This window comes from Sus scrofa, chromosome 1 (genome assembly GCF_054392235.1).
Source record: "Sus scrofa isolate SSC_HxYL_T2T_F1_AM1 chromosome 1, Sscrofa_HxYL_maternal_Yorkshire_Landrace_v2.0, whole genome shotgun sequence".
NCBI classification, from domain to species: Eukaryota; Metazoa; Chordata; class Mammalia; order Artiodactyla; family Suidae; genus Sus; species Sus scrofa.
In genome coordinates, this window is record NC_139383.1 from 32,099,091 (window position 1) to 32,120,523 (window position 21,433).

Genomic DNA, 21,433 nt, shown 5'->3' on the forward strand with positions numbered 1-21,433 from the left:
ATGCAGCATAATATAATGTTTTTTAAATATTTAAAAAAATCTATTACTGCATTAGCTGAGTAAAAACCATGTGGCAAAATTAGCTGAGTCGGACAAATTTATATTCCACAGAAAAAGAGGCCAGGTCAGCAGCATGAGAATCTTTGTGTGTGAAAATTTATTTTACTGAATATTTGCTTTTACAATTTTAGGCACCCTAGTTCAGCAAGCCTCCTTTCTCCAACTTAATTTTTCAAGAGGGGAAAAAAAAGTTTCTCCCCAAAAGATTACTTGTTAAAACCTCATGGACTAGTTTGGCAAAAAGGCTAATGTTCATGATCAGCTCTTTGCACAATTTCGTTATTATACAATGATGAGATTCTCCAAAATAGAAGATAATAGAAACCTTGGTGTTTCTCAAGAGGCCACACCTGCTTTGTCTTAATGCTGAAATGACGCTATTTGTTCTTATGAAGGAAAAAAATCACTGTAGAGCTCCTGCTAGTTTCTGCTCATTTTCATTTCTTGTTCTTGTTGTTAATTTCTAGTGTCTGAAAATTGGGTAATAAATCAAAAATAGCTAGAGGCCCTCCTACCAGGAATACTTCTTGTTTTTAAACGATAGCAAAACAGTGACAGCCCAGTCACTTAGCTGCAATAGCATAAAGAGAAAACATATCCACTGGCCCATGTCACACTTCCCCTAAATTGTTTCCCACCATGACACAGCTCAGCCTGCAAGGGTTCAGGACCAGGAATCGCATCTCACATTTCATTCCTCCCCTCTGTTCAGCACTCCCTTCAGATACTCTGAGCACAAGAAACCTGACTCAATTGATCCCAATCTAAACACATTTTTTCCCAAGCCAAGTAGATGCTATAGTTAGAGGGCCTTTGAAAGTTGAAATCATGAGCCTAAATCACAGAGAGAGCTTTTCTTCTCTGGCCCCTTTAACTACAGTAGGTTATTTTCAAGAGCTGCACAAAGCATGTAAGACAAAACAGAAAGATCATGGTATTTGGAGAAGAAAGAGGAGGTGAATGTGGAGGTGGAAGCAAGCAATGAAAAATAAAAGGTAGAGCAGTCCTGCAAACTAAATCAGGGGCAGCATAAGCACATCTCTCTCCAAACCCACATTATAGGACACAACTATAATGTGAGATCAAAACCAGACGAATTAAGGGAGTGGCAATTTTGTAATATTATCTTGCCTTTGACACATCAAACATTGTGCTTTCTTCAGTGCATTTCACTGGAACCAAACAAGATTCTCTTCCTGAGGCTATTTTACAGTCACCACTGAGAAGAGCTGGGGTTGGTATGTATATGAGTCCATTGACTCTGAATTGGAGAGAAATGTAGTACGTGCCTCTTTATCTGGAATCAAAATACTCAGAAAAGCAAAATAAGTTGAATAGCAAAAACAATGATAACCGATTATGTACCATGATGACCAAAGGTACTAGTGAGAACCTAAAAGGCCTTCTGATCCCTGAAAAATTAAATCATGAACAGTATAATTTTAGTGTGAAAAGATGATTTATCACAGTCAAGTTCTTTGAAACTGGCCATTCATTTAGTCAGTCAACAAATATTCACTCAACAGCCATCAATTCTTATTTCAATGAGGGCCAATGGACAGATCACTCAAAAAGTGGAATAGAGATTAAGAACCCTGTAGAAGGAGTCAACTTACAGATACAGTAAGACAAGCATAAGGAACTTGGTTCCCAAGCCTGACTGAATGAAGCAGGTTGCAGACATGCTCACACCTTAGCACAGTATCCTCAAAAATGTCTTACTTCAATTGCTCATCTTATTTCATTCATTTTGAATGACTTTCAAACCACCTACACTTGATAAAATCCAAACCTTTAATATGCACTTCTCTTACAGAAGATACTCATTTTATATTTGTTGAACTGAATATCTAAAAACATAAAATATTCTTCATAGCATATTAATCAGTTAGGAAAATTTTAAAAAATAGTAAATGTAAGACCAGGACAATTCACCTCTGAGTTTATTTCAGGAGATGGCAAATGAAGTACAGACATTTTCTTATATCTGATTTCATCAAGTAGAATGATCTTTCAAGGTCTTTTTACCAAACAGACTCACCTTTCAAAGTTGTGACCAGATTATGAGACAATACAATGCAGTGTACCTAGAGTTTAGTTAGATGTTGCTTCAGTATCTGTAAGTTATGTTTTCGCAAATTACAGGAAAGATTTGAAAAGAACACTCATTAAAGTCAAAGACTTTTGAGCTAAATGGAAAAGACCTTTAATTATCTTAATAGCTTTGTGGCAGGTTTAAAACATGGTCACAAATTGGTTGACATTTCTGCTACAGAAAGGGAGGCCCTATGTCGCCTCTTCTTGGATATGGAGGGGGCTTGTGACGCTTCAACCAGTCAAGTCTAGTGGCAAGTGAACCCTATGTGACTTCGGAGGTTAGATCACAAAAGCCCTTGCAGCTTCCACCTTGCTTACAGGAACACTTGCTTTTAGTGCCTTAGAGTCTACATAAGAAGTCTGACTACCCTGAGGTCACACCGCTGGAGAGGCTACTTATAGGCTCTCCGATGGGCAGTCCCAGCCTTCCAGCCATTCTCCCAAAGTATGAGACATGAGAATGAAATCACTTTGGACTTTTCAGACCATTTTATCATATTTTACAGTTTTGTGGATCAGGAATGCCGTGGGGTTCCTGGGATGATCTTCTACGTGGTATTAATGGAAGTCACTTGGTGAAACAGAAGAATGGACCAGCTGATTCCAGTCCAATTTTTTTTTTTTTTTTTTTTTTTTTTTACCTTTTTAGGGCTGTGCCCCTGGCATATGGAGATTCCCAGGCTAGGGGTCGCATGGGAGTTGTGGTCGCCAGCCTAGCCACAGCCACAGTAACGCCAGATCTGAGCCAAGTCTGCGACCTACACCACAGCTCATGGCAATGCTAGATCCTTAACCCACTGAGCAAGGCCAGGGATCGGACCTGCATCCTCATGGATGCTAGTCAGATTCGTTTCCACTGAGCCACGATGGGAAATCCACTGTCCACATTTCTAGCACCCAAAATTGTGAGAAAATTAAATGGAGGTTTTTTTTGTTTTTTTTTTAAAGCCACCAAGTTTTGAATTAGTTTATCATCTAGAAAAACGTGGCTGGAAGAAGGTCCTTCTCCCTGCTCTTCTTGAAAGAACAGAAAGAGTAAAGAGAATAATTTATGTAGCTGCTGAATGAGAGTCTTATGCTCTATAAGTAGATAAAAGAATAGGGTAATCACAAGAATAGGGACCACGAGTGACTTCAGACCTCTCTATTTATTTAATTTTCTTTTTACAGCCCCACTTGAGGCATATGGAAGTTCCTGGGCTAGGGGTGGAATTGGAGCTGCAGCTGCAACACCAGATCTGAGCTGCATCTCTGAACTATGCTGCAGTTTGCAGCAACACCGGATCCTTAACCCACTGAGCGAAGCCAGGGATTGAACCCACATCCTCATAGATACTGCGATGGATCCTTCCTTAACTGACAGAGCCACAATGGGAACTTCCAGACCATCCTATTTAGAGGGTCATGACATAATAGGCCGAAACATGTCCCATCAGTGTCATCCACAAGAATCCAGTGTCCCAGCTGAAAACCTCAACACTTACAGAACTGCAGAGACAATATCTTCAAAATTGCTTTCAAAGGCATAATTATTTCCTTGATAAGCATCTTTCACTTCTGTAAAGATTTAGAATTAAATACAGAAATTTTTGAGTAATCAAATCCACATTAATATTTCTGTTAATGAATCTGTGTACTTTTAATATATTGTACTTAGTGTGTTTACAAGAAATTAGCCAATTAGGGTCACAGATCAGCCTTGTAATTCCAATTTAAAGTGACTAATTGAATAATTAATTTAGATCTGTGATTTCAAAATGAAATCTTAATAAGTTCACGTAGAGTTTGAGGATTTTTAGGAAAATTCAAGTTTTCTCCAATATTGTAAAAAAAAAATCTATATTTTTAGAGTATTCAGGAAGGTTTCTTTTAGTCGACACATAGTTTATGTATCAAATGAACTTAAATAAATCTAAAATATTTTAAGACATTTCACCCAGGTTTTGATATGGCACAAATATTGTTTAAAGTCAGTATATTTCCTAATTTAAATTCCTTAGAAAAGAATTTCTTCTTGCCATAGATTTGCTGAAAGCTATTCTTATCCTTTCTCTCCTGGGGATTTCACAAGGCTGTTGAAGAAGTATGACTGGTCACTGCCAGGGGCAAGAAAAGGTAGTTCTCCCAGAACAAGGGTAAAGAAGAGTCTGTTAATTACCAGAAACAGAGGCAAGTTCAGCAGATTCTGCACAAAAGAAAGCTCTGCCTTGAGAACCACCCATCTCCTGTCTGCTCTGAGCTGCTTCTGGTGTGTTCCCTGTCACTCAGCTGCATCCAGATAAGAAGAGCACCTTTAAATGAGGGACACCACAAACAGGGAGATTATCAAAAGGGAGAAAGGGACTTGTTACCTGTTACCAGGTCTTCCCCTTTAAGTGACAATAGCAGAAGGATCTTGTTCCAGCTGCCTATTTCTAGATGGTGAATTAATTCATAGTCACATTCCTATAATGCAGAAGCACTCTTTCCATTTGATCTCCAGAGACAAAGACGGAAAGAAATGAAATACATACGAAAGAATTAAAATAAGGCAAAAGATATTCATAAAATCATCAGATCTTGATAACCTAACCTTCCCATAGGCTTCTAAAGATGTGCACAAATACAAGAGTATTTCTGGCATCCCTCTAAGTTATATCTCTATTCTTATATCTCTCTTTTTTTTCTTTGTATTCTAACTCTGTATGTTTAGCTCAGGGGACATTGTTGTAATGAGACATTTGGATATACTTTATTCTCTCCAGCTGAGAAAGCCAGAGATACCTACTTTGGGGTTCACTGGCCATTGCTACTTCCAGATGCAGAGACTCAACATTGCCTGGATGACAGAGCTCAAAGCTTCCCCTCACCCAGTGGAGCAATAGAGGACCCATCCCACCAGCCTCCTTTCTCCATCTGTATCTTAAATATTAATTTTATTAGAACTTTTTAAACTTTATACAGATCACTATCAGTGTGGTAGACTTACCATCCTGTCTGATCAGTTCCCCTTCCTGTTCCTGAGATATCACCCAAACCCCATTATGTCTCTGCAGGAGTATTGGCCTCTTCTAACACCGGCCCCAGCTGACTGTCCCAGGAAAAGTACCTAATCTCCAGTTGAACCATTAGAGTCTTTTTCCAGTTTCCTAATTGGAATTGAGAAAACAAACAAACAAATAATAATCCTTGTTATGCACTGAATTTTGTTAAGAGCTCACTGTCTGATTTCTTCAAACCTGTGAATTTTCCGGTTTTCCTTCTGTTTTTGATTTCTAGTTTTATTTCATTGTGATCAGAGGAGATACTTCAGATGATTTCAAACTTTAAAAATTTATTGAGACTTGTTTTGTATTCTAACACATGTCCTATCCTGGAGAATGTTCCAAATGCACTTGAGAAAAGCGTGCATTCTGCTTGTTCAGGTGGAGTGTTTTGTATGTCTGTCAGGTCCAGTTTGTTTATGGTGCTGCTCAAGTCCTCAATTTCCTTATTGATCTTCTGTTAGCTGTTCAGTCCATTACAGAAGGTAGGGTATGGAGCATTCAGCCTACTATCATAAAATAATTTCTCCCTTTAATTCTGTTAATTTTTGCTTTATACATTTAAGGGCTGTGTTGTCGGGTGTGTAGGTTTATAATTATTATATCTGATTCATAATGAAGCCTTTCTATACTCATTCAGAACCTTAAGGAGATGACAGATTTTTTTTCCCAAGATGCCATAAAATCTAACACTAGATTGGGTAGCTCTATTTTTGCAGGTTAATATTTAACATAATACTTGGGATATATATATAGTAGTTGCCATAATGCAGGGTCTGGAAGCATTTGTAATAATTAATTAATTCACATAAAGAAATTTTTTTAAAACAGGAAAAGAGAAAGATTAAGACCATAAAATGGATTTTTAATCAAATTTGAAATGAAAATCAATTATAGGAAAGCCTGCAGAACTTCCTCCTTTGTGAAAATTCTATATTATCCTATATATATATTTATACACACACACACACACACACACACACACACACACACACACACACACACACGATTCTTCGTAAGAGGTGCCATTCAGAGCAGATGAAATATATGTATGTAAATACCTGTCATGGTGTTCTTAGTAATTTTTTAATCCAAAAAGTGAATATTCTATCAAGCATAAAAAAGTACATTTTCCAGTTTATGAAAAAGTAATTTGCTCTAGTTTGAGACAGTGAAAAAAAGCCCTGCTCTACTCTGTTCCTTTATAGTGTTCTCTTGTGTAATTGATCCCAATGCCCAGATGTCAGGGCTGCTGTTTCTTCAAAACTTTACAGAATATGGAAGATTGGTTTCCTATTTTGAGCCCTCAGAAAATTTCAATAGGCGAGTTAACAAGCCTGAATGAGTCGGAAAAATCTTAAATAAGAAGATAACCAAAGATAGAAGGTATAAAGCAGTTTTTTTAAGGTAAATATAAAGATAAAAAGTCCTGTTTGATGTTAAATTATGGACCACATTCTGGTGTTGTAAATATGTGGGAATAATCTCCAGGCCCACCGAGGGCATCGAGATCCAGAAGGATGCACTGGTTTGACTTGTTTTTCCTTACAATCTGCTCAGTCCATAATTCCTCCATTTGGAAATGCACTGTCCCCTCCTAGGACAGCAAGGGAACAAGAGAGGTCCAGGTACAGTGAGTAGCCTGATTTTCCCCTTGTCTGTCACCACCTCTCCCAACTCTGTTTCACACACACACACACACACACACACACACACACACACACACACACACACACACACACACAGAGGGAGAGAGGGAGGTCATTTTCTAACTAGCCTTCATGGGAGTGAGAAATTGCTCTAGAAATGGGTGGGGACAGGGCCAGACCTTCCATCACCAGATTTGGGGCTGGGCAGGGAAGTGAGAGTGGGCTGCTCTATAAAGGAACAAATGAGTCGATCTGAGGAGGGTACAGGTGGCCTGAATCCTCCAGGGCTCCGCTGAGCTGTAGCTGACCCACACTACCATAAAAGCAGGTAGATGCAGAGATCAGGATCAGAGAGAGCACCGGCTGAGATGGTCTAATGGGGGAAAGAAGAGGCAGGGACTGGCCAAGCCTAGGTAGACAAGATGGACATTGATACAATGCTTTACACTTATGAGTGCTTTTCCTCTTCACTACACCATTTATTTTTAAGCAACTGAATTACGTAAGAGAGAGCTAATGTTATTATTCCAAGATAATATAATGATCCCCATTTATTTGCATAAATGAAGAAATTGAGGCTTGCCCAAGATCACAGTTTTAGTAAGGACAGAGCTATAACTAACCTTCTTCAGTTCATGCCTCTTAAGCTTGTGTTGTAAGAACATCAGCCCCAAATAGACCTGCCAGGTCCACTGTGGATCAAAACATGATGCAGAAAATTCAAGTCTTCCAACATGGCTGGAGCTGAGTTTGTGTTGGAGACGGATGGTAAGCAGTCTGGCTGGGCTCTTAAGCTGTTTTTCAAGAAGTTATAATTTATTTTAAAGGCAATGGGAAGAATGTGTTCAAGTTTATACTTCAGAACAGGTAGCAGCAATCCATGTATCACAAGCCCAACCTGGTCCACTGCCTGTTTTGTCACTAGTTTTATTGAATCACATCCATGCCTATTTTTTACATATTGTCTATGGCTGATGTCGTGTTACAAAAGTAAATTTGAATACTTGCAATAGAGATCATAGAGTTCCCCAGGCCTAAAATAATTACTCTTGGCCCTTAAGAGAAATCACTGGCTCATCTGTTTCAGAGAGATCTCTCAGACTGTGCTGTTGACTAGTGGGAACCCAGATGAGATGCAATAAGCCCGGCCAGAAGCCTACTTCAAAAGTTTTAGTGAGAGGAGTTCCCATCATGGCTCAGCTGGTTAAGAACCCAACTAGTAAACATGAGCATGTGGGTTTGATCCCTGGCCTCACTCAGTGAGTTAAGGATCCAGTGGTGGCATGAACTGCAATGCAGATCAAAGACATGGCTCGAGCTGGCATTGCTGTGGCTGTGTCATAGGACGGCAGCTGCAGCTCCGATTTGACCCCCAGTCTGGGAGCTGCAGATGTGGCCCTAAAAAGCAAAAAAAAAAAAAAAAAACTCATGGAGGCAGCCACGGAGGCAGGAGAGAAGAATCTAGAACAAGAAGAAAACAAGATCATTTATTGAGCCAGAGGGAGGAGGCCATACAGTAGGTGGTTTGAATTGTCATCACAGACAATGGCAAAAAGAAAAATAACCGGGACAGTCCAGAGTTCCCAGCAAAACTCAAAGACCAGCTGAACATCCGTGAGTTGAGTGATTTTTTTTTTTCTCCACCAGTGTGAAGGGTTTAAGTAGAAAACGAAACAAAATGTCAGGAGGGAGGGGCTGCAACAACTCAGGAGTCCAGCTGAGAGAAGTGGTACCTAAAGTCTTCAGTGTAAGGGACACATGCCTATCCTTCCACTTCTGCAAATATTCCACCTCTGGAATCATGTTAAAGTTCCAAAGACCATACATGTGGACCACAGCAACTTAGGCCCTCATAGATGTGCCTTCATTAAGTGTCAATTAGATTTTCTGGCCTTTCTGAGTTACCCACAGAGAGGTCCATAAGACCTTGTTCTGGGTTCCTATTGTCACTTAAAGGGAAACTTTTGCAATGTCAGGAGCCCTTGATGTCCTGCATATAAAGGAGGAGGATGCTCTTAAACTCCTTGCAGCAGGAACCCCCTTAAGTGGCACCAGCCTTGACTTCCAAGTAGAACAGAACATTTGCAAAAGGAAAAATGATGGCATCTATATTATAAATCTGAACCTGGGAGAAGATTCTGCTGGCAGCTAGTTTCATTGTTGTCCATTGAAAACACATGGGCAAGGCACACGATCTAGAGTTTTCTCCCCCACTCACACCACATACAAAGCTCACCTGTATGTTACCTACGGGAAACCTGGATACACTGAGTTTGTGAGTCTGGTTAGGGAACCACCTTGATCCCCATGGTCATGCTTTGCCTTGGTCCCTTCTGCTTCTGGGACCCAAAGCATGACCAGGAAGGTGGGCACAAATTCACCCACCTCTTTTCCCACAGCCCTGGGTTCTGGGTCCTGAGGAATATTTCTCATCTGCAGAATCCTTTACCCAAAGGTCACTTTCCCCAAACCCACAAATGTTCTCCTCCCTCCAGGGCTTAGGATATAGAAACTAAAGCCAGGCTTTCTAAGTTTATCTTGCCTCTTCCTCTCTGGAGACAGGAAGGTCCAGACCTATGAGCTGTTTCAACAAAGAAAATACAAGGAGGAAAAAAATACAGTAATATGGTATTTTTACTATACTATACCAAAATAGTATCTTGCCACCACTTTGAGCTCTCTAGAAGAAAAATGCCACTTAGCTGTTAGAAACAAAGCATAGAATAAAGGTCTTTGGGTGATCTGGGTGACAGTTCCAGTAGCTTATCTTCTGGCACCAAACCAGAAAGCACACAGCAGTGCAAAATATGTCAACTACAGCACAGTGCATTTAATATCCAAGAAAGTTAGAAGCTAAAAAGGTTGTCCTTTCACATAAGAGCAATTGTACAAACCTCTTCCCCACACATATTCGGGAGCATTCTGAGAGCCGGGGAAGTACTTATGGGGGGCATGAGTTCACAGACCACTGACACCACTTCTTTCATTGTCCCATTTCTAATGTGTGCTGTGTCGACACCATCAGGGCTCTCATAAGCAGAGTCATCTTCTTTTTAAATTACCAGTCAATTATCTGTCTCCTCTTTGCTTTTTTAATTTCTCCCAAGATGGCACCTGAAAAAAAAATTAAAACATAATGAAGAACCAAATATATGGAGAATATAGCCCAGCATTTGTGGGTTTTTGTCTATTTTATCCAAACGTGGCTCTTTAAGGAGGGGTCTCATGAGTCAGTCTATTATCAGGTTCTTTATATGAGATGTTTTTTTTCCTGGAAAAGAGTGATAATTGCTATTTCTCCTGCAATCTGGCATTCTCTAAAAGCCCGATCAGCTTTCACCTTGAGACAATGTCACTTTCATCAGATTGTACATGAGAATACATTCTTTTTTTTTTTTTTTTTTTTTTTTTTTGTCTTTTTGCCATTTCTTGGGCCACTCCCGCGGCATATGGAGGTTCCCAGGCTAGGGGTCTAATTGGAGCTGTAGCCCCTGGCCTACGCCAGAGCCACAGCAATGCAGGATCCGAGCCGTGTCTGCAACCTACACCACAGCTCACGGCAACACAGGATCATTAACCCACTGAGCAAGGGCAGGGACCGAACCCGCAACCTCATGGTTCCTAGTCGGATTCATTAACCACTGCGTCACGACGGGAACTCCGAGAATAAATTCTGTGTTTGTATCCTGGGTTTAGAGTTGGAGAAGATGGAGATCAGGAAGTTCCCTGAGCCACTGAGTAGGGAAGCTGAGAAGTAGAGAGACAGTGAGGGTCTGGGCAGGTAGGCAGAGTTTAGCATCCTGGAAGTGCAGTGTTAGGGACCTCAAAAAATATGGAAGGTTTGTCATGGGGTTGGGGAGCTTGAGTAATGGTAAAAGCTAGAGGGCAATCAGACCTCACAAATATTGTTTTATTTAACCTTGTGCAACACTTCTGGGCAAGTATTTTTCCTTTGTGCTGAAATGGGGGCGCTAAATGTCAGGGGAGTGAAGTGAATTCCCTGGTCATACATTTAATAAACTGATTCAGACTAGATTCCACCCCAAGTCATTTCACGTCCACTTGAAAGCCTGAACATTTTCCAACGTCACTGAGACTGATAGGGCACACAGACCTGAAGTCCTCTCAGACACAGACCTGTTCTCTTAGGCAGCATCCTATCCCAGCCAGTTCTGGAGCCTGCCCTATTTATCCCACCCCAATGAGAATCACTCAAGCAGCTTGTAAGAAATAGCCACTCCTGGAACTCTTCCCCAGATACTCTGATTCAGAAGGGCTGGAGGGGATTTCAAGAATTGCAATTTTTCTTAGAGATTCTAATCCGTGATGTCTAAGGATTTTGCTCCATTTTCCTGGCCACTGCAATTGAATTATGGCTGCACAAAAGACTTAGGCAGGACCAATTGGTGCCTTCCTTAAGACTAATGTGTATATAGGAGTTCCCGTCGTGGCTCAGTGGTTAATGAATCCGACTAGGAACCATGAGGTTGCGGGTTTGGTCCCTGCCCTTGCTCAGTGGGTTAATGATCCTGTGTTGCCGTGAGCTGTGGTGTAGGTTGCAGACACGGCTCGGATCCCACGTTGCTGTGGCTCTGGCGTAGGCCGGTGGCTATAGCTCCGATTAGACCCCTAGCCTGGGAACCTCCCTATGCTGCGGGAGTGGCCCAAGAAATAGCAAAAAGACAAAAAAAAAAAAAGATTAATGTGTATATATTCTTTCCACCAATACTGCTAAGCTTTGAGGTTATAAGCTGGATTGGCTGGGGTTCATCTTGTCTGTTATATAGGAGATTCTCTACAGGAGTTTACACATCAGAAATAAGATTTTGAGCCCTTGGATGTAGTGATGCCTGAAGTTCACCTTGGAGTTCCTACTTTTTTGAACTCATGCTTCTTTTTTTTTTTCCTTCTTAAAGTAATTTGAGTTGGGTCTCTGCCACTTGCAACCAGATGACCTTGCTAGAGTTTGTGTGAAACGTGTCAGAAGGTTTATATGAGTGCAGCGTGAGTCACCAGTGCAATGGGACTTCTAATGTCACCAAGGTTATCCTCGGGCTTCAAAGCAAAGGGTCTAAATTACATGCTGTTTCTCTTGTACTTCTTGATCCTCACACTGTCCTTCACTGATAATGTCCACTTCTGTGCCTTCAGTTACAATGATAAAAAAAATCCGTTTTTCCATCTCCATTGCTCATCTCTGGTTTTGATCTTCTTTGACTGTAATCCAAACATCCCCTGGACATTTCTGCTTGCGTGTCCCCAGGTACCACAAATCCAACATGTACAGAAGTGACTTAAGGATCTTTCCTCCACCAGATATGACTCATCTCCTGTTCTTGTCTCTGTGAAAAACTTAGTCCTTCTCTCAGGTCCAAAGCCAGAAGCCTGGGCACTCAACTTAACACCTCCCTTTCCGTCACCATCCCTGCCCTTCTCATACTTCCTCAAGCTGGTTCTGCCATCTAAACTCCAAATATACACTAAATACCCAAATACAGCTTACAAATCTATTCATAATTTGGCTATTGCCTACTTGGGTTGTTCCATTTTTGTTCCCCTTTTCTGAAATTTATGTGCTAGCCATATTAAACTCCCTCGGTACCTAGAAGCATGACCCCATACTCTCTTTCGCCTCTGGATTTCCCCATAAATGGATCAAATTGTCTGGAAGTCTCTTCCCTCACCTCTCTCTCTGCCCAGTGAACTCCAATTCCTTTTGTAAGACTCAACTGAGATGTCCCTTTTGCTAAGACTTGCCTCTAATCGTGAGTGTGGCTTAGGTTCCACTACTGTAAGTTCTCACAATACCCCCAATGACTCCTTATTGTAGCAATATTTAGTATGTTTGGCTTAGCACTCCTTTTTTTTTTTTTTTTTTTTTTTTGTCTTTTTTGTCTTTTTTCCATTTCTTGGGCTGCTCCTGCGACATATGGGAGGTTCCCACGCTAGGGGTCTAATTGGAGTTGTAGCCGCCAGCCTACGCCAGAGCCACAGCAACGCGGGATCAGAGCCACAGCAACACGGGATCCGAGCCACGTCTGTGACCTACACCACAGCTCACGGCAACGCTGGATCGTTAACCCACTGAGCACGGGCAGGGATCGAACCCGCAACCTCATGGTTCCTAGTCGGATTCGTTAACCACTGCGCCATGACGGGAACTCCAGCATTCCATTTTTTAAGAGAGAGGAAATTTATATCAGTGGAGAGAAATAATATGTCAAGGATGGAAAATTGAATCACTTATTTTCACATTAATTTTAAAGCTTAACTCATTATAATCATCCATGGTTGGATTTTTTAATCAATGAAGTTATCCTGAAATTCACCTAAAGGATAACTGAGCCAAAAAAAAAAAAAAAGCTTAAAAATTTTAAGAAATAAGAAATTAGTCTTACCAGCTATCTAAACCTGTTAAAGATATAAATGCTAAAACAATGCTTAAAATCATTTAGTGTCTTTTCATTGCATTAATAACTCCCTAACAAGGGTCTACCTGAGTTGCATTTACTTGGTGGAACCTAATTTCTATGCAGACTCCCACCTACAAGGCTGTCTGGGATGTGCAGTGTTAGCTTTCCAGGCTATGCAGAAAAGGAAGGAGGGGAAATAGACACTGAGTTCCATTCAGCCATATTCACCACAAGAATTCTGCTCTGGGTTCTGAGTTTCTTCTTTTTCTTGGTTTGTTCTCAAGACTTGGAAGTATTTTATTGACTTTTTGTAACTGTCTTTTTTGGGGGGAAGGAGAGTCTTTTCCATGCATTTCCACAATTTCCAAACACAAGCTTCATAAGAACAAGACTTGTGTCTATATTGTTCAGCATTATATCCATAGTGGTAATCAGTACCCATTTGGTGAAAATTCAAATAAAAGATGCCTTGCTGAACCTTGAAATATTAAACTCACCACTTAAAGTACTGGTCCTTTTTGAAAATTACTTTTTTTTTTTTTAATGTCTTTTTAGGGCCTATGCCAGAGCCACTGCAACGCCAGATTCAAGCCGCGTCTGTGAACTACACCATAGCTCATGGCAACACCAGGTCCTTAACCCACTGAGCAAGGCCAGGGATCGAATCCACAACCTCATGGTTCCTGGTCGGATTAGTTTCCACTGCACCACGATGGGAATTCCCTGAAGACTACATTTTAAGGGAAACGAAAACAAGCTGGGCTGATTACAAGATGTCACTGATGATGAGAATCTACAGGCAACTTGTCATATATGGAACAGAAACAGAAATATTTTACCTGAATATAGAAACTCAAGAAAAATGGGAGACTTCAACAATTTGAAAGTCTGTTATATGAAAGAAGGAATAGACTGATTTTGTTGCTTCAGAGAATAGGACCAGACCTAACAGATGGATGTTATAGGGAATCAGAATTCATGTCAATATCAGGAAGAATTGCTGCCCAATATATTCACTAGGAGATGGGAGTGTCTTCTCATGGGAAATGGCCCTACTTATGGAATGTGGTTCCTCTACCCCTGGGTATGGGCAGTGGTAGACTCAAGGACTTCTGAGACCTCTACGCTCTTAGGATAAGCTAAAAGTAGACATAGGTCTTCCAGATTCTTATTGACGTGCCTGATTGTGCAAGTCATTAAAGTCTCATTTCTTTAGGACTAAAACAAGTTATTCATGCCCTTAAACCATGACAAAGCCTTCAAAGGACTGCAAGCTACATCATGGCTGAACTGTAGATCTCAAAATGCACCAGGCTATGTGTCATCCCTCACCTTCAGTCATGCTACATCAGGTGGGGTTATCTTTTCACAGTTCACATGGCTCTTCACAATGTATTAGCAAGGCAGTTTCAATTGTACTCATTTGCTATTCACCCCCAACTTTCTTGGTAGGAGGCTGATATTATTCACCTCACCTTAAAAGCAAGAAGAGGCACAGACCCTTGAAGTAATTTTCACACGGTCACTGAAAATTAGATGATGGCCCCAAGAGTTTAGCCTGGTGCCAAATTCCCTGAGTCATGCCACCCCCACTGCTGCTCTGCAGGAGCCCTGGGCTGAGTGGCTCAGGAAAACATGGTAGAGGCCTTCGTTCTGATTTTCTGTTCATGTTTTGAATGAGTAGAGCAGTAATTGTGTTTTTCCAAAACAACATTTTTTTGGGGGGGCGGAAATAAACTCAGAACCAGGAGCAGATTTCTTTCACTGGATGTTTATTTTTCAGTACAATGCCTGGATACTGATTACTGTCCTTTTTCTAGAAGATTCCAGAGACCTATAGCTTCACTAAGAAGAGTTTTTAATAAATACCATGTCAATGAGGTATTTTAGTGAAGACCCTCATCTTGTTCATTCCTCCCAAGTATTGCTTTAACCATGATGGAACTGGGTAAGGAATGTTGAACAGAAGGATGCTTATATGAAGGGACACTCAGTTTGTAGCTATATGTGTACTTCCATCTGCCCATTTGTGAATTATTCAACCAAAATGAAGCAGCACTGTTTGGGGGTGGTTTTTTTTTTTTTTTTCCAAATTGGTGAAATTGAAATAAGCTCTATCCCCTGAAATAACTTAAAAAACAAAAAACCCTACATCAGCACCTCCAACACTCCAACACAGGCAAAGCTGGCCAAGGGCTGCATTTATCATCACCCAGCTCTGCAGGATTTTTCAAAATTTTTCAAGAAAAATGAAGGAAGTTGGTTTTCAAAGAAAAATAACATTTAAAAAAAAATCCATTCAGTCACTTATGATGGAGCATGATGATGTGAGAAAAAAGAATCTATACATGCATGTGTAACTGGGTCACCATGCTGTATAGTAGAAAATCAACAGAACACTGTAAACCAGCTATAATGAAAAAAATAAAAACCATTATATGTATAAAAAAATCCCTTCAATTCTTAAATGTATTATCCAATGTTCATATGCTGATTTAGAAGTGATTTTCCTTAAAGGAAGATAAATAATAGATTTGCTCCTTGTAGATGTTTAACTCTTTCTGACTAAGCTAATGCTTCTAGAGGGAGTCATATCTGGAGAGGGAAGCAAGGAAAGGAAATATTAGCATCGGATCTCTCCCTACCTGTAGGAGACACCACATGAGAGCGACAGCAACTCTGCCAGTAAGACTTGCCTCTTATCTCAAAAATTAGCTTCAAATGTTTTGGGTTTGAGTGTGCATACTACACAAAGGTGAAAACCTTTCTGGAATAATCCCTATCCCAGTTTTAAAAAATTAGAATGGTATGTGTCTTTAGAGACACCAAATGAGATCCAAATAGTATTTTCTATTACTCTTTTCAAAGACTCAGCGACACGATTTCATAAAGTGTGACATTTAATGACTGAGAATGTGGAAGATGCCTCAGCAGATTAAGAACATCAGAGTCCCATCACAATAATCCATATTGAAAGGCAGTTTATTAAGATACCACATTAATTTGTGTTTGTTTTCTTTGCTACTGTTGCTTACTTTCTATTTTATTTGTGTGCATATGGAGGTGAGAAAGAGTGAGGAGTACTTGTTCTTCCCACAGAACCCAACCTTGGTGACAAGCAAGGACTGAAATCCAGAAGATCTGTGGCTTCCTTTACTCCCAGCTCAGAACTGAAAGATTTTGAAACTATCTGCTTTCTGGGGGTGGAGAGGCTGGGATCGGGGTCTGCTGGGCTGGGAGTGGGAATGCAAGGTGGCCTGAACTGAAAGAGCTTGCTCTAACCAGATGGGGGCTTGAGGGAGGGATGGGGACCCTCCCCACCCGGGCAGGTGGCACTGAGCAGTGAGAGGACAGGGAGAGAACAGCTAAGGAAGCACTTTGGGGAGACGGCAGGACCCCTGGGGAAGGAACATCTGTCTGGAGCATCTACACAGCTCTGACCCTGAGAAAGGAACCTCAATACTTGGCAAAGATTCCTTTGCACCTCAGCTGACAAAGCAGTAGAACATCTTCCCTCTATTGGCTGCCACTACAGTCAGCAGTGACCATGAAGGCCAAAGACAGAGGACCCTTCACAGTAGACTTTGCCTGAAACACCTTGGACCTTTGACTAACCCTTTCAAATTGCAGTAATGAGGGTCTAACAATGAGTGAGAATGGATTTCTTGCCTTTACAGCCAAATGGAGGTTCCGAAAATATTTTATTCAAAGGGTGAAAGAAAATGACACACTTTGCATCCTGATGTTGAATTAAAATATGTATTTGATGATATATAGATATGTGTTCAAATATATGTTTATATTTTTTTTTCCAAATTATCAGGAGGCTGCAAACCAAAAGTGAATGCCATTAACATTTCAATAGTTTGTAACTATGAACACATTTACCCATAGAAACAACGTTAGGCATAGAAAGTAGATCACAGGGAGTTCCCACTGTGGCTCAGTGGACTAAGAATCCAGCTGCAGTGACTCAGTTCCTGTGGAGGTGTGGATTCAATCCTTGGCCCAGCACAGTGTGTTAAAGGAGTTGAAGTTTCGCAGCTGTGGTATGGGGTGCAGCTGCAGCTTGGATTCAGTCCCTAGCCTGGCAACTTCCATATGCCACGGGCGTGGCCATAAAAAAGAAGAAAGAAAAGGAAAGCAAATAGATCATCGAACTGGCCTTCAAAGATTTAATTTAATTTAAAATTAAAATCATATAGGGGACCAGGAAGTAAAGGGAGGGGGCGAGGGAGCAGAGATGGCTAAGGAGAATGGGTGATGGCTAAGGAGAATGGGGTTTCTTTGGGGGGGGGTTGCTTAAAATGGTTCTAAAGTGGATTGTGGTGATGTGACTATGCAGAAAACTATTAAGGTATATGCTTTAAATGGGGAAAAAATAAAAGAGTAATCTATTAAAAAGTTATGTATTCACAATAGAAAATATTATTACAATATGACAATTAAAGAGGGAAAAGTTGTGAATGCTAATCCTTGAGGAAAAGCAGAGTATTGGGAGTTGGGTTTTGTTCTGTCTAATTTGTTCTAGAAAGTAGGAACAACTTTCAGGTCAGGTGTTTTGTGGCACTAGTCACCAGATGGTGACATTGACCCAACACTGCTTGATTGCCACTTAAGGAAGGTCATGGAAACATGAGCTGTGGGGAGGATGGCGAAATACCGGTCTCAGGGGCAAGAGGCCACCATCACCCCATCTCCTGCATCAGCTCCTCTTAGACTTTGACCTTTTTTGCTCCATGAGCTGGGAGGCCACATACTGTTTGACCCTCAGAGTTTACACACAGTGCTGCACTTTCATATTGCCAAGCTTTCAGGATAACTTTATACAAAGACAGTGTGGGCAGCCACATGGCTACGTGCTTTAGGACCCACTAGGTAAGACCCTTCCCCCAAAATCCACCCTCAGCAACCCTACAGAGAATAAGAGATACAGGTATTAATGTCTTTGGATCAGGGGCCCTGATAAAATGCACATTTCTTCTGGGAAGGTAATCCCTTTTCTAAGAATTTGAATTAGTGTCTTCCTTTCACGAAGAACAGAAATAAGAAAACATGTATTTATTAGATGATTAAATATTGGCAATGGATAGGATAGAGGGAAATTTTCCTTCTCAGAATTAAAAATAGAAAAAATTACCGGAGTTCCTATTGTGGCTCAGTGGTTAACGAATCCGACTAGGAATCATGAGGTTGTAGGTTCGATCCCTGGCCTTGCTCAGTGGGTTAAGGATCCGGCATTGCCGTGAGCTGTGGGGTAGGTCACAGATGCGGCTCGGATCCCACGTTGCTGTGGCTGTGGTGTAGGCTGGTGGCTACACCTCTGATTAGACCCCTAGCCTGGGAATCTCCGTGCCACGGGAATGGCCCTAGAAAAGACAAAAAGAAAAGGAAAAAAAAAGAAAAAATTACCAATGACATTACATGCAGACATCTAAATGATAAGGATAGCTTATAATAGTACCAGCCTCTGAGAAGCACCTTCCTCAGCAATAGACACAAAGAGGCTTCAAATGTTCCAGGTCAGGACCTAGCCTGCTGTAGCATCCTGGAAAGTACCAAAGGGCCCTTCCGTTCTCTGCCCTGGGGACGGGGCACAGAAAACCTGTAGGAGAAAAAGTGGTGCCCTGTTGGGAGGCTAGGAGTGTATCAATAGGGAGGAAGGATGAAGAAGACAAGGAGGAAATTTTTTTTTCTTTATTGGCCGCACCCGCAGCAAATGGAAGTTCCTGGGCCAGGGACTGACCTATGCCAGAGCTGTGGTAATACCTGATCCTTAACCCACTCTGCTGAGCCAGGGTTCGAACCAGCATCACTGCAGAGATAACACCAGGTCTTTAACCCACTGCACCACAGCAGGAACTACAAGGGGGAAATTCTTATTTTCATAATTCATAAATCCATATGAAGCAATAGCTCCAGACTTAACCCACTATCCAATTATTTTCACAGCAGGATTCCTGTCTTCTTAAGTTATCTTACATCTTAAATCAGGTTAAATAATTACACAGCTTTTAAATGAACGAACATATTCACTAGCCAATTTGAGATTATATAAATAAGCCCTCATCTTGAACTATAACACATGCATTCACTCACCTCAAATTGTGAAATAATTTGCCTAAAGCCTTCTTTGGAACGTCTAACAAATGATTAGCCTTTCATTGCATTATTCTAAGTCCCATCAAAGTACTGGGATGAAAACCTAAATAGCAGCTAGGAGGGCAGGTGCAGGAGGAGACTGAATTCTGTGCGCTTCCGGCAGGGGATAGTAGAAGTCAAGGTTATTTTTGTTTGCAAGGGCCACTGTAACCAAGTACCACAAACTGAGTGGCTTAAAACAATAGACATTTACTGTCTCACAGTTTGGGAGGCTAGAATCTGAAAATCAAGGTGTCGGCAGAGCCATGTTCCCGCTGAAACATGTTGGGAGGACCCTTCTTTGCCTTTTTCTAGCTTACGGTGTTAGCCAGCAATCCTTGGCAATCCTTGGCTTACAGATGCACCACTCCAGTCCTCAATGTTTGCGTGGCTATCTTTCCTCTGTATCCTGTCTGTCTCTGGGTCTGTCCCCTTTTTGTATAGACACTAGTCATATTGAATTAGGGTTCACCCTGATAATCTCATTTTAACTCGATTGTCTTTGTAAAGATCCTATTTCCAAATAAGATCATGATCTGATACTGGGGTTAGGACTTTGATGTATCTTTGGGCTAGGGGACACAGTTCAACCGTAAGAGGGGTGTTGATGGGTACTGAATGAAAACCTGAACTGCAGGAGTTCCCATCGTGGCACAGCAGAAACAAATCGAACTAGGAACCATGAAGTTGTGGGTTCGATCCCTGGTCTCGCTCAGTGGGTTAAGGATCTGGCTTTGCCGTGAGCTGTGGTGTAGATCGCAGACGTGGCTTGGATATGGTGTTGTTATGGCTGTGGTGTAGGCCGGTGGCTACAGCTCCAACTAGACCCCTAGGCTGGGAACCTCCATATGCCAAGGGTGCGGCCCTGAAAGGGAAAAAGAAAAACAAAACCTGAACTGCAAACAAAAAATGATCAAGGATCAGCCATTCCCCTTCTTCAACACTAAGGGAAGAAAATGGACGTAGAAAATTTCTGAATGAATATGGGTGACAAGGTTTAAAAACATGAAATACTATTTTCAAAAGTTGCCAGTAGGGGAGTTCCTGTCGTGGCACAGTGGAAGCAAAACCAACTGGGAACCATGAGGTTGCAGGTTCAATCCCTGGCCTCGCTCAGTGGGTTAAGGATCTGGCGTTGCTGTGAGCTGTGGTGTGGGTCACAGACAGGGCTCAGATCCCGAGTGGCTGTGGCTATGGTGTAGGCCATCAGCTGTAGCTCTGATTAGACCCCTAGCCTGGGAACCTCCATATACTGGGAGTGCAGCCCTAAAAAACAAAAACGAACAAACAAACAAACAAAAAAACCCCACAAAAGTTGCCAGGAGATCAATGGAATATAGAATAGGGAAGGGATACTGCTAAAAAAAAAAAGAAATAGGATAACATAAGGGAAGAGAGGATAGTAGCAAAGACAAAATTTGCCTGCTTCAAATCTTTACCTGGGGCTGCTCCAGGGTGATGTGATTGTTTAGTATATGCAGTGACAAGTCAGTTGGTTAAATATCAAATTCACAGTCTAAGTGCCCAATGAGAGATAAATGAATAAAGAAGATGTGATACACAACCCACACACACACTGTAATATTACTCAGCAATAAAAAAGAAATCTTGAGATCTTGAAAAAAAGCAAATTATATTTCTGTTGTGTGTTTTAGATTGACACTTTATAGTTCCTTTTGAAAGGTTTTTGAAATATTGGCATCTAAATGGAAATCATAGACTTAGTAAGTTTAACTATGGATCAGAAACATTGAACTCCAATTTTAGCTTTATTATCTGTAGTAGACCCCCCAAAACACATGTCCATGTCTTAATCCCTGGAACCTGTGGGGTGTTACTTTTCTGGAGAAAGGTCTTTGCAGAGGTAATTAAATTTAGGATTTTGAGACGAAGTGTTCAGCCTGGCTTATCCAGGTGTCCCATAAATATGAAGACAATTGTCCTTAGACACACACAGAGAAGATGATGTGAAGATGGAGGCAGAGACTGGGGTCAAAGAATGCCAGCAGCCACAAGAAGCTGGAAGAAGCAAAACAGGGATCCCCCTTGA

The 21,433-nt window shown here is 41.2% G+C and overlaps 1 long non-coding RNA gene across 1 annotated transcript in view; it reads right to left on the minus strand.

The window, feature by feature from the left end:
- LOC106508846 (uncharacterized) overlaps positions 1 to 21,433 on the minus strand; it is a 148,960-nt gene that overhangs the window by 47,374 nt on the left and 80,153 nt on the right. The window contains exon 3 of the long non-coding RNA XR_001305923.3: positions 9,724 to 9,943. This is a non-coding gene — a long non-coding RNA (uncharacterized LOC106508846). The remainder of the gene's footprint in view (positions 1 to 9,723; positions 9,944 to 21,433) is intronic.